Source organism: Aulonocara stuartgranti (assembly GCF_965226115.1).
Source record: "Aulonocara stuartgranti genome assembly, chromosome: 16".
NCBI classification, from domain to species: Eukaryota; Metazoa; Chordata; class Actinopteri; order Cichliformes; family Cichlidae; genus Aulonocara; species Aulonocara stuartgranti.
In genome coordinates, this window is record NC_138952.1 from 15,763,718 (window position 1) to 15,774,659 (window position 10,942).

The window sequence follows — 10,942 nt, forward strand, 5'->3', positions numbered from 1 at the left end:
GGGCATTTATTTTTCTCTGCCATGAAACACTGACTCTGGAGAAACCAGCTGCATGCACCGGGGCATACAACTTGATGTAACAGTTTAAATTCCCCAGATCAGTGGTTTGGAGAGTTATTGACTGAGCTTTACTGCGATTGTTGTTTCACAATAACCATAGAACAGGTAGTGTCACATCTTCTAACAAATGTAACAATATATTGAGTTCTTCCACCAAAATATTTTCCTTGCTTCACACTGTGTTTATGTTCTCTATCATTACACAAATTAACCAAATTTGATTTGGGGCTCTTCATAGTGTAAACAACATAATTTGCAGAGCTACTGTACAATATCTCTGGGCTATCAGAGTCAGTGATTCTCATCTTCAATAGAGATTTTACACACACTTAAGATGCTGCGGCATTGAAACATTTGGCTATTATAGCGAGAAAGATGTGTAAATAGTGAAAAATTACAGACTTGATTTCCCACAATATTTCAAGATGTGTATCCAAGCCCCTTTATAGACTTAGGCTAAAATCCTAATAGCGACAAGCTTGAAGTGAATAGAGCCCACAAGAGGATAAGCTACTAAATCTTGCAATAAAAGCAATGTGATTTACAGTAAATTCCGCAAGGCTGACAGTGCCAAAGCTGAGGGCATAAACACTCTTTTCAATGCTGCGCCTCAGTTCTGTCTGCTGTGAACTACAATCACACAGGCATGCTGCTCAGCAGCAGTGACTTTGATAAATCACCAGGAAGTCCCACTGTTGGCTTAAAACTAGAACTTGTTCAGTTGCAATTCTGCATTTGTCCTTCTTTAATGTGTATGGAAGTGGCTTTAGCAGTAATCTGTCAGTGATTGATTAGGTGTGGCCAAATCCCCTTTCCGTTCTCCTCTGTTGACTAACTGTTCAGCTACTGCAGTGTATTTACAGAAAGATGGCAATATTAAGGAAGAGACTGCCTTATTTACCTGCAGCATAAACAGAGTTACTTCCACTTGGGGGACTATACACTCAAGATGCCTACAAGTTAAAGAAGAAACAAAGAGTGACATGTGTTGTTGTTGCTAAATTTATGCACCAATAGATAAAGAAATAGGCTTATAGACCTATGACTCAGTTCCTTTGGGAAGCAATAGAGTCTGAAGCTGTCATTCATGCTTGTAACAGCAGAAAAAGTTCAAATTATATCTCAGTGCATCACAACCACGGTTTACCCTGTGTTATAAAAACAGAAGTGGAGCATGTATGCAAAGACTGAAATATATTTATTTTGTATGTGACTCGAGAGGTTGAAAAAGCAATTTAGACAGGGTGCTGGATATTGATCACACTTACCAGCAGATCCATTTTAATTAAATATTAAGAGAGTGTGAGGCATTGATAGCAACTGAGCAGCAACTGTTTCTCGCTTTTCTTTTGTCATCACTTAAAAAAAATAAAAAACATACAAACTAAAAAAGAATGCATTCTAATAGCATCCATGTAATTATTTTTGAAGTGTGAAAGCAAGGCTGTGTTATATCTGATGCATTTTGTATTCAATGAATACTTTAGTTATTTTTAAAAGAAGGTCTGAGTATGAACATCCGTGCATGAATTTTAATGGAGATACTTAAATGGTAATTATTCCACTCAGGCTCAAACGTAGGTAACAAATGGAATTCAATCAGTGTCCGTGCATAATGATGGTCATTAGGAGAAAGAAAATAATAATGACATCCTATCTGCATTAAACCTGCAGACACTTTACACAATGATCCTGCAGCCATTATTGATCTCCATGGAGATAAGCAATTGTCACTTTTCAACATTGTGCCTGAATGTTAAATACAGCTCATTTTGTTTTTCCTGCAAACTATTTCAGCCAACACTAAATTTTCATTTAATTTACTTCACTACTTGAAATCTGTGGTCTAGTTTCACATGATTGTAATTTGGGTTCATTGTCACTGCTGCCTCTCCAGTTCTCACTATTTTTTTCCCCTCCAATTCAAGGCTTACATGAAAAGAACATCACACCTGTATGTGGCTGTAGTCATATTTCATGATCTACTCTTGTGTGTTCACGAAATCTTAGTATGTTATATGCGATGCAATGCTGCTTTCACAAAATCAATGCACACATAGAAAATGCTGTAGCTCCCTCCTACTCACTACTGAATTATGTTTTGCTAAGTAAAAGTGAAGACAAAATGCCAAATGGTTAAACCAGCAATCATTAGCGCTAAAATTGGGAGTTAAAAAAATGAAGCGAGAGCACATTTCCAGCATTTTATGTTTGCTTTTTTAATGTATACTCCCCCCCCCCCCCCCCAAAAAAAAAAACAAAACCAGTGCATAAAACACAATTAGTTGTAAGTAACTCATTATTAGTTGAAGATTGTAACAGTTGCTTACACATATTGTACAGTAGACAGCATGTATTGAGTCTTAGCCAAAACGGCCACTTGGTTGAATAATTAAATAAGAACTCCAATCAAATGATCCATGATTTGCATGCCTTCTGTTGCCAACTAGCTCCATCTGTTTGGTTTTCAGAGCTCTGACACAGTGGCTCGTGTGAGTGAAACAGCAATAATGTAATTGTGGATGTGACAGATACACCAGATGATGCAGGGACTGTTTGGAAGTCTGGTCCAAGGCATACTGTACAGCATGGTGTCATATGGTCTGCAAGAAAGCATGACAAAAACAGTTTCATGAAGACTCTCTACTGTCTACTGATCCTGATTAACTTTAGTGACTGGCTCATTCATTCAAATGTACAGTCCTAATATTGGAACTGCGCTTAAAGGCTCTCTTGAAGCATGCATTACAAAGTTACTGTATCTTAATTGAATAGCAGGCTTCAGAGCTTGGAGGGTGAAGGACAATAGGAGCAGGGCCAGTCTGGCTGGGTGCCAGTGGACAATGCAGAGCCGGCCTCAGCTCTCAGCAGCAGGCAGAACCCACGCTGAAGTCCACATCAGGAGAGACAGCCTCTGCTGCTTTGATGGATCTGTCATAGCAGCCGGTGTCTGCCCTCAGCTGGAGTTCAGGTATTCACCACCAATAACATGTTACTATAGTATGATAGGCTCTTATTCAGTATTCAGCATTTTTTTTATTTATTTTTTTGCACATATCATGATGTGTTTGGAGGACAGCGTGGCATCTCTGATTATATTATTATTAAGACATCCTGTTAGCGATCTTATTAGCAGTCCATTAAAACTGGTGTTCACTCAGTTTTAACCCAGTTTCATCTGAACATTAAGACGCTCTCGTGTCATAAATTACTGAAATCTACACTAGCATTTCTATAATTTTTCCGATAACACAACAATTAAACAAAGCTTTCACCGACAATAAACAACATTCAAGACTCTGTCAAAGACCTCAGTGATAAGATAGCCAATGAGGCAGAACTTTCTCCAGTTTTATTCTTTTTCCATTGAAGTGCATTTGCTTAATAAACCAGTAATGCCAAGGTCATTCAATTAATGTCTCTCCCTTTTTATCAGCTTCAGAGTAACTGAGTGCCACTTTGCCCATCACACTTAAGTGCTTTTGTGTCCAAGTAGAATGATCATACAGTGCAATTTTTCTTTATTCTGGCTGATGGAAATGGAGTGAAATAATTAAGATATCTGAATTGAAATTATGCTATTTTTCTCCTTTTGTACAAACTGGGTGTTATTTTCACAGCTATCATTTGTATTTGCCATGAAAACATTTGAATCAGGAGATACACAAAAATTAGATACAATGCCATGTTTTTTTAATATCTTATTTCATATATATATATATATATATTTTAGAAAATCATAGATGATATTAAAAATATGACAATAATTTCTCAGTCCACATGTTCAACCCTGTATGCTGACAATAGCTTTTGTAGATGTTTGTCATCCACTTTGCAGATTATGCTAGAAACATATGACATAACTAATTTGCAAGCTAAAGGTCACATAAGCAAATAAGCATTAGTTAAATATGGAATGGAAACCCAGATAATATTTTGAGGATGGTCTTTTTTATCTAGTAGTTATATACAAGTAGTTAGACAAATGTGTAAGGAGTGGTAGTTTTTAAAACTTTACACTCATACATTAGATCATACTCCATGCACTACAAATGATTATGCCATTTTTGAAAAAGCTCACAATATTCCAATTTATTTATTTATTTTTAAAAGCACTTTCTGTGACCCTGACACAATGAATAAAGACAATTTCTTTAACAGCACATTGTCACAAGAATAATATGCCAGGTTCACTGCAGAGTTGCACTTTTTTCCCCATTTTTGGATGCCTCTGTTAACTCTGAAAATGAAGATAAGGCTGAAGCACGTGATAATGAGGATTATACTCTTTGTGAAAAGTAATCAGTCAAATATTTCAGACATACTTGGTGTTTGAGAATGAGTAGTTTAATACTAGCTCAAAGGTCAAGAGTTTAAAACTGTCAAAAACTGCAACCCACATATGCACAACAAGTAATGTGACAATAAGTGTGATTTGTCATTATGCAGACAAAATTTAATTGGATCTATCTATCTATCTATCTATCTATCTATCTATCTATCTATCTATCTATCTATCTATCTATCTATCTATCTATCTATCTATCTATCTATCTATCTATCTATCTATCTATCTATCTATCTATCTATCTATCTATCCATCCATCCATCTGTCTATCTGCCTGCCAGACCATATTCACAGCTGCCTACTATAGTGAAGACAAATGTAAGAGAAGCACATATTAGTGAAACACAGTGACCAGAGTTGGATTCATTTTGCAAGGCAATGCTTTTCCAAACAGCTCCGAGACTTCCTGATCAGCTGTAATCCCCAGCTTTCACACATAAGTCATTGAGAGCGATGGAGTCCCCTCTGTTTACTCACTCCAAACCAAATGATCTTTCACAAGTAGACCACTTCAGATGTGAAATGGAATTTGCCAGGGTGTTCTATCCCAGGTCCATTTCTCTGTACGCTTTACCAATTCCCAAATAGGGTTCGGTCGCTCACAGATAATGTCTGTGAGGATTGAGCCTGGCTCCTCTGTTGTTTTAATGGCCCACGGGGAAAGGTATTTGACGGAAGTAAAGAAGTTCTTTTAAGCACATACACTCCGTTGAATTTCATTTTGTTTTAGTTGCTGAAATGCTTTTGTTCATGGGACAGTAGGGAATGTCTATGATAGTGAGTGAGCTTATTATAATATAGCATTATTGTTCACACTGAGTAACTATATGTATATATATATATATATATATACTTGCATATACTTGCATGTTAGAGTTTAGAGCGATTAGAACTGATGGCTTTATCTTCGCAGTCATTGACAGTGTTATTGCTGTGGTACATAGTTATGATAAATGGTTGTTTTAGGAGGGCTGCATTTACTTTGTGGAGTCATTATGAGAATATTATGTATGAGAAAACAGTCATTAATATTCATTATAATTGCAAACTACTGAGCTGAATGCTGATGGAGTCTGCTCAGTTGCCAACACGGTCCTGCTTTTTCACTCATTGCATTTGTACGGCATTCAGTGTAGGTGTCTGTAACATAATATGACTTTTTCCCCCCCCCCGTAAGCTCATGACACCCTTGTGGGAAGTAGAAATTAATACAGTTGTCATACCATTCTCTTGCAGTACACTGCAGTTCAGAAAGATGACATGAGATTATCAGAAAAAGATCAGTTTTTCTTTTTTTCGTAACTTGTTTTGTGATATATTTGACTGACTTTTGTGGAAATCAGTGCATTAGCTGCTTCATATTCTCCAAAGGATTCAGTGTTCCTATTCCAGTTGATAAGGGCTCCAATTTTGTTTGTGTCTGGTAATTGGAGCAATGTTGAAGCGAGGAGCACTGATACATTTCCCAGTCTATGTGTGAATGAGGCTGGCTATGGAAGGGAAAGGTCAGGCCCTGGACTTGCCTTCCTCCCTCAGGGCCCTGAGCAGTAGGGGCCGGAGAACACCACAAACAATTAAACATGTTGCTTCTCAGGGTAGAGCAGCCCGACTCCTGTTGGTTAGAGAAGTTTTTACCTCAGTGGGTTGTTGTTGGTCACTCTTCAGAGCAATAATCTGCAGGTCTGAGCAATCAATACAGCTACGACAGCTTCAGCCTCCATTAGTGCAGGCATCTCTTGAGTGCCTGTGCATGAGCAGAAGAGCACAGAATAGACATCAACAAGCACTTCCGTGCACGAAAACACATATACACATACAAACATATATTCAAGCTCATGCTCTGAATTGCTCTTCACACATGTACGCACACTCACACACAGACACTGATACAGGGATGCAAAGACCCTTCACAAATTCACATTACATTTATATTCAACTGCAGCATTTAATTCAATTTCCACAACATTTTGATGCAACGCATCAAACACATGCATGAGATGGGAGATTATTTAGATTTATATTTGTTTAGATTAGGTTTAGTTTAACATCATAAGATTTTCTCCATCATAATTCCTCTTCACTGCACTAGCTGAACTCGACCGTAACAATATGTTATCCTGAGCACAGAATGAAATTACTGATGCTGTCGTTTTCTTGGAGGGGCAGCCTTTTTTTCCTCTGGTGGAAGGAAAGACTGCGGTCGTCATTAATAGCTATATGAGTCAAACAACATGAGATTACATTATCACCCTTATTTAAACAAAAGCACCATCATTCTGTAACCAAGCCCTTATCAAATGGCTTTTGTTTGTTCTGCCCCACCCCTCACTCTGAAAAGATTTTCTGTAGTATCTAACTCAACACATTCCTATGATTTCCTGTGCACATTTACTACAAGACTCTTTATTTCATCAGTACTTTAAAAACTGAATAGAAAATCTAAGCGCATAAAAAGTACAAAATTAACCAAATCTAAAGACTGAAATAATAATAATGATGATAATAATTAAAGGGCCAATACAAAACCTTAAGCACTGGACCCAAGACCATGACAATTTTTGAAAACCATTATCTGTTCTCCTATTCCTGCTCTTGGCTGCTTTTTAGGTAGAACAATTATAGACTCAACAAGTGGAATGCCACTAGAATATCTCCAGCAAAATCTAGTACAACAGTAACTTTACATTTATGCAAACACAGACATACCTTGCTAAATGCTTCCTAGTTGAAAATCACAAAAAAAAAGACATTTTTTCTTTAGTCCTTGAGGTGAGAGAAAATACAGGTTTCTTTGCCTTTAATTCTTGCTACTTGTAAGGTCCAAAGGTTAACTATTACAATAACATTATTACTGCAACAACAACAAAGAGTAAGAATAGGATGCACCACATGTTTCAATGGCAGACCTTGCTGATCACGTAAATAATATAAGCACAACGAAAAAATAATTAAAAAAAATATGTTTCCTTTATTTTGGGGGTCTTTCGTTTTCCTTTCATTAACAACACAGCATGCTAACGAACAGAAGAACACATTTTGGGCAAAATTCATTGCAGTTGATTGTTGGAGACAAATCCTGTATGTGGAAAAGTCTCAAGGTTGGTTTAAAAGAGAGATTTTTTTTTTCATTTGCATTCTTCTTTATACTTGGTGATGAAAAAAGCCCTTTAGTAAAGCGATCAACGATCTGGGTATATGCATCAGAATGACATGTTTACATAATGCAGAACAGATAATGATTAACAAGTGATTAATAGAGTCAATAGATCCAAACACACCTTACAAATCTATTTTGAGAGGACAGGTGTGACCGCAGATTTTAAGGAAGCCAGCTCTCTTTTTTGTCATTATATACTCATTGTCCAAGAATTAGCTTAAGGAAACTGTAGCTTTAAATGTCAAAAGACACATGGGGTAAAACCAATGTGATTGCTTTAAAAATTATTTGTGATTTGTGTCACTGTAGTTGTCTCTTTTTTGATTTCATTTAATTCTTAAGATACTGCAGTTTTTATTTTTCTCGCTTAAGACGAGTCAGCCTTTGTCTTTTGACTTTTTTCCCTTATCAGCTGTGTGTAGTCACAGTTCCCTGCAGGTTCAATTTCCCTTAATTGTTCAGTGACCTTTCTATATACCCTTAGCAATTAGCTGATGAGTTTGTCTGTACAGTGGGTCAGCATCACCGAGTTGTAATCAACACAAACGCAAGGAGGTTGGTCAGAAGAGAGATGAGCTTGGCATTCAATGGCTCGTACCTCACTATACTTTATTAATTACAAAACAATAATCAAATGGTTTTTGATGAAAGGGAGGTACATAACAAATGCTGACCAAAATGGCGGATAGAAAAAATACAAGCAGAATAATCAGAATTAACCCTACATGTCCCTGTAATTATTTGCCACTCCAAATGTGTGTATGATCAAGAATGCTTCAACTCATAATCATACACACTGATATCCATTACCATCAAGATTCTTGTAGCGAAAATACTTCAAAATGTTTTACATCTCTGGCCTCATGTTTAAAATCTCGACATAAGGAATCGTGCATTTACTTTCAGGTAAATAGTTGTGAAATGACACACAACCAAACTTTAAAAAAAAAGAAAGAAAGAAAAAAAGAACATCAGTTTTATAACTCAATTTCATCCAGTTTTTATTTATAAACCACCAAATCACAACAACATCGTCTCAAGGTGCTTTATAATGTAAGGTAAAGACCCTACATGATTCCCTGTATCACTTCTCGTGGCAGCACAGCTGAATGAGTGAAAGGGTGCTCCGCTGCCTGTCCAGTCAGTTGTGCAGAGGATGGTCACTTTATCTATGATAAATAACAATATTTTCAGCGACTTTCTCTCCACCACAGCTTCAAAAGTGTCCAGTTTGCAATCAAAGAGCTGCCTCACTCATTAGTTTATTCAGTCTGTTGGTGTCACCAGGTCAGATGCTACTCCCCCAACAGACCCCAGCACACGCCGCTCGCCACAACTGAGTGATGGAAAATCAACATTTTGCTGCACACACTGAATGATCTCTTTAGGAAATAGAACCTGCTCGTCCCCTTTATCTACACAGCTTCTTGATGTGAACGCCCAGTCGTCTCAGCATCCAGATCAACAAAAGGCTGAAGTGGCAACTGGGAGATATTTCTTCCCAGACCACTCCATTGTATAGTAAATAATAATACTAAAAACCATTTTACAGACAATTTTACTTTCTTGTACGGTAGTTGTAATTTATTGTTGTGTTCGATTTGTAGAGTTTCATCATAAATTTTCTTGTTGGTAGTTTGCTATGTCCTGAGGCCAACACACTGATCCCTGACAAAAACATACTACGAATAAGAAACACGTGCTCTGGAGTGATACTAGTACCAGTTTGGAGTTGAACCGGCTCATTCTCCATTTACTAGAGAGCCACCATGAAAGCACATCATTATTTCACCCTATATGTGTATTTGAAAGCTCGTTAGGTTATTGAAGCCCACTTTAGTTTATTTTATTTTCCCTTCTGTTAAATGTTTTAATATCACCAGTTGGCATTTATAAACGCTGTTGCAAAGGGTGCCTTCCATTTGCATAAACACCGACTGGTGATATTTAAACAAGACAATCCCGCTCCCAGTCCCTGACATAAGTGGTTCTTGGTTCTAGACCAACAAAGTGTTTGTGCCGCTCTCGAAATAGTTTTCCTGGCCCAGAGCCATCAAAATGTGAAGGACTGGTTCAAGAACAGGCTGTACTCATTATTGACTAATTCAGCATTTACCATTTTGTACAGTGATAGAATTGATTATTCAAATCAAGCCTTTGGCAGCAGAAGGAGAGTGGTCATGGTTTCCAGATTTCCTCTTTGGGGCTCTGGAATCTGGCACGTAGTGTCACCACATAGTACCTTACTCCTACTTGAAGGGCACCAAACACACACTGTTCTGGTTCTGGTGAGAGAGCGAGATACTCATTTATGTTTAACCATTGAAAATGGATTTTAAATGGATTTAACAAGGATGTACAGCTGTAGAAACTATTAACTGAGCTACTGTAACCAAGCCAAACTGCAGTACTGCAGCCAACATATAATTGTCTACATTCCATAAAATATCATTTACTAAATATATAATATAAAACTTTTGGTTATTAGACATGGGGAGATGTTTGTCAACGTGACACACTGTGATCAAGTACACCGATAGTTTTCCCACCACCTGAGTTGTGATATTCCTTTAAAGCTGCAATTATCAGAAGATTAACAAGTTCATGCTGCTACAACAGAATGCTGTGGGAATGGATTTTGGTTCCAAGAGAACTTGGCTGTTTGCCATCGCTGAAGGTGACAGAAATCTTGCCGATCTTGCACGACTCTGAAGGGGGATGGACAGAGCTGGCTGGGTGGAGCTTATGAATTTGAAAGTCATTACTGTTTGGGCTTCCACTCTGCCCTGACTGCCCCAGTCCACCAGATCAGCTTTACTCAGCAGATTCTTTTCCTGTGGGAAACAGAGGAGAGGCAGCAGACAGCTCAAAGCGCTCTAACCTAACACGTGGCTAAAGCTCCTACTGTCCTAACGCTAATTATTGATCAGATGATTAAGGCAGATGAAGAGATATTTTTTTTTGAAAGCGAGAGCTGTGATTGTGCATCTCACAGTTGTCTAGAGCTGCAAAACATCAATACTTTCAATCAAACCAGAGACCTCTTCTGTCAGTCACACTGAGTGAGATGATTACAACTGAGTCTTAAGACAATGAAGAACTTTATGGGGCTTCCTTAGGCACACTTTGACTCCTTGCAGGGATTCTAATGAACTCAGACCTGCTAAAGAGGTCTTCAAACCACTTCAAAGATCCTGAGATACTGGCCCAGCAGCACTACTTCCAAATTCACAAGCTCTCCTTTGAGGATATGCATTGCACACACACACTGAGCACGCACAAAGAGAAGAAGCAGCTAAACTGCATCCTTTCATGATTAAAAAAGAGAAATAGCACCAGTGTGTATTGAAACATAATGTGCTGACAACATTTGAAAT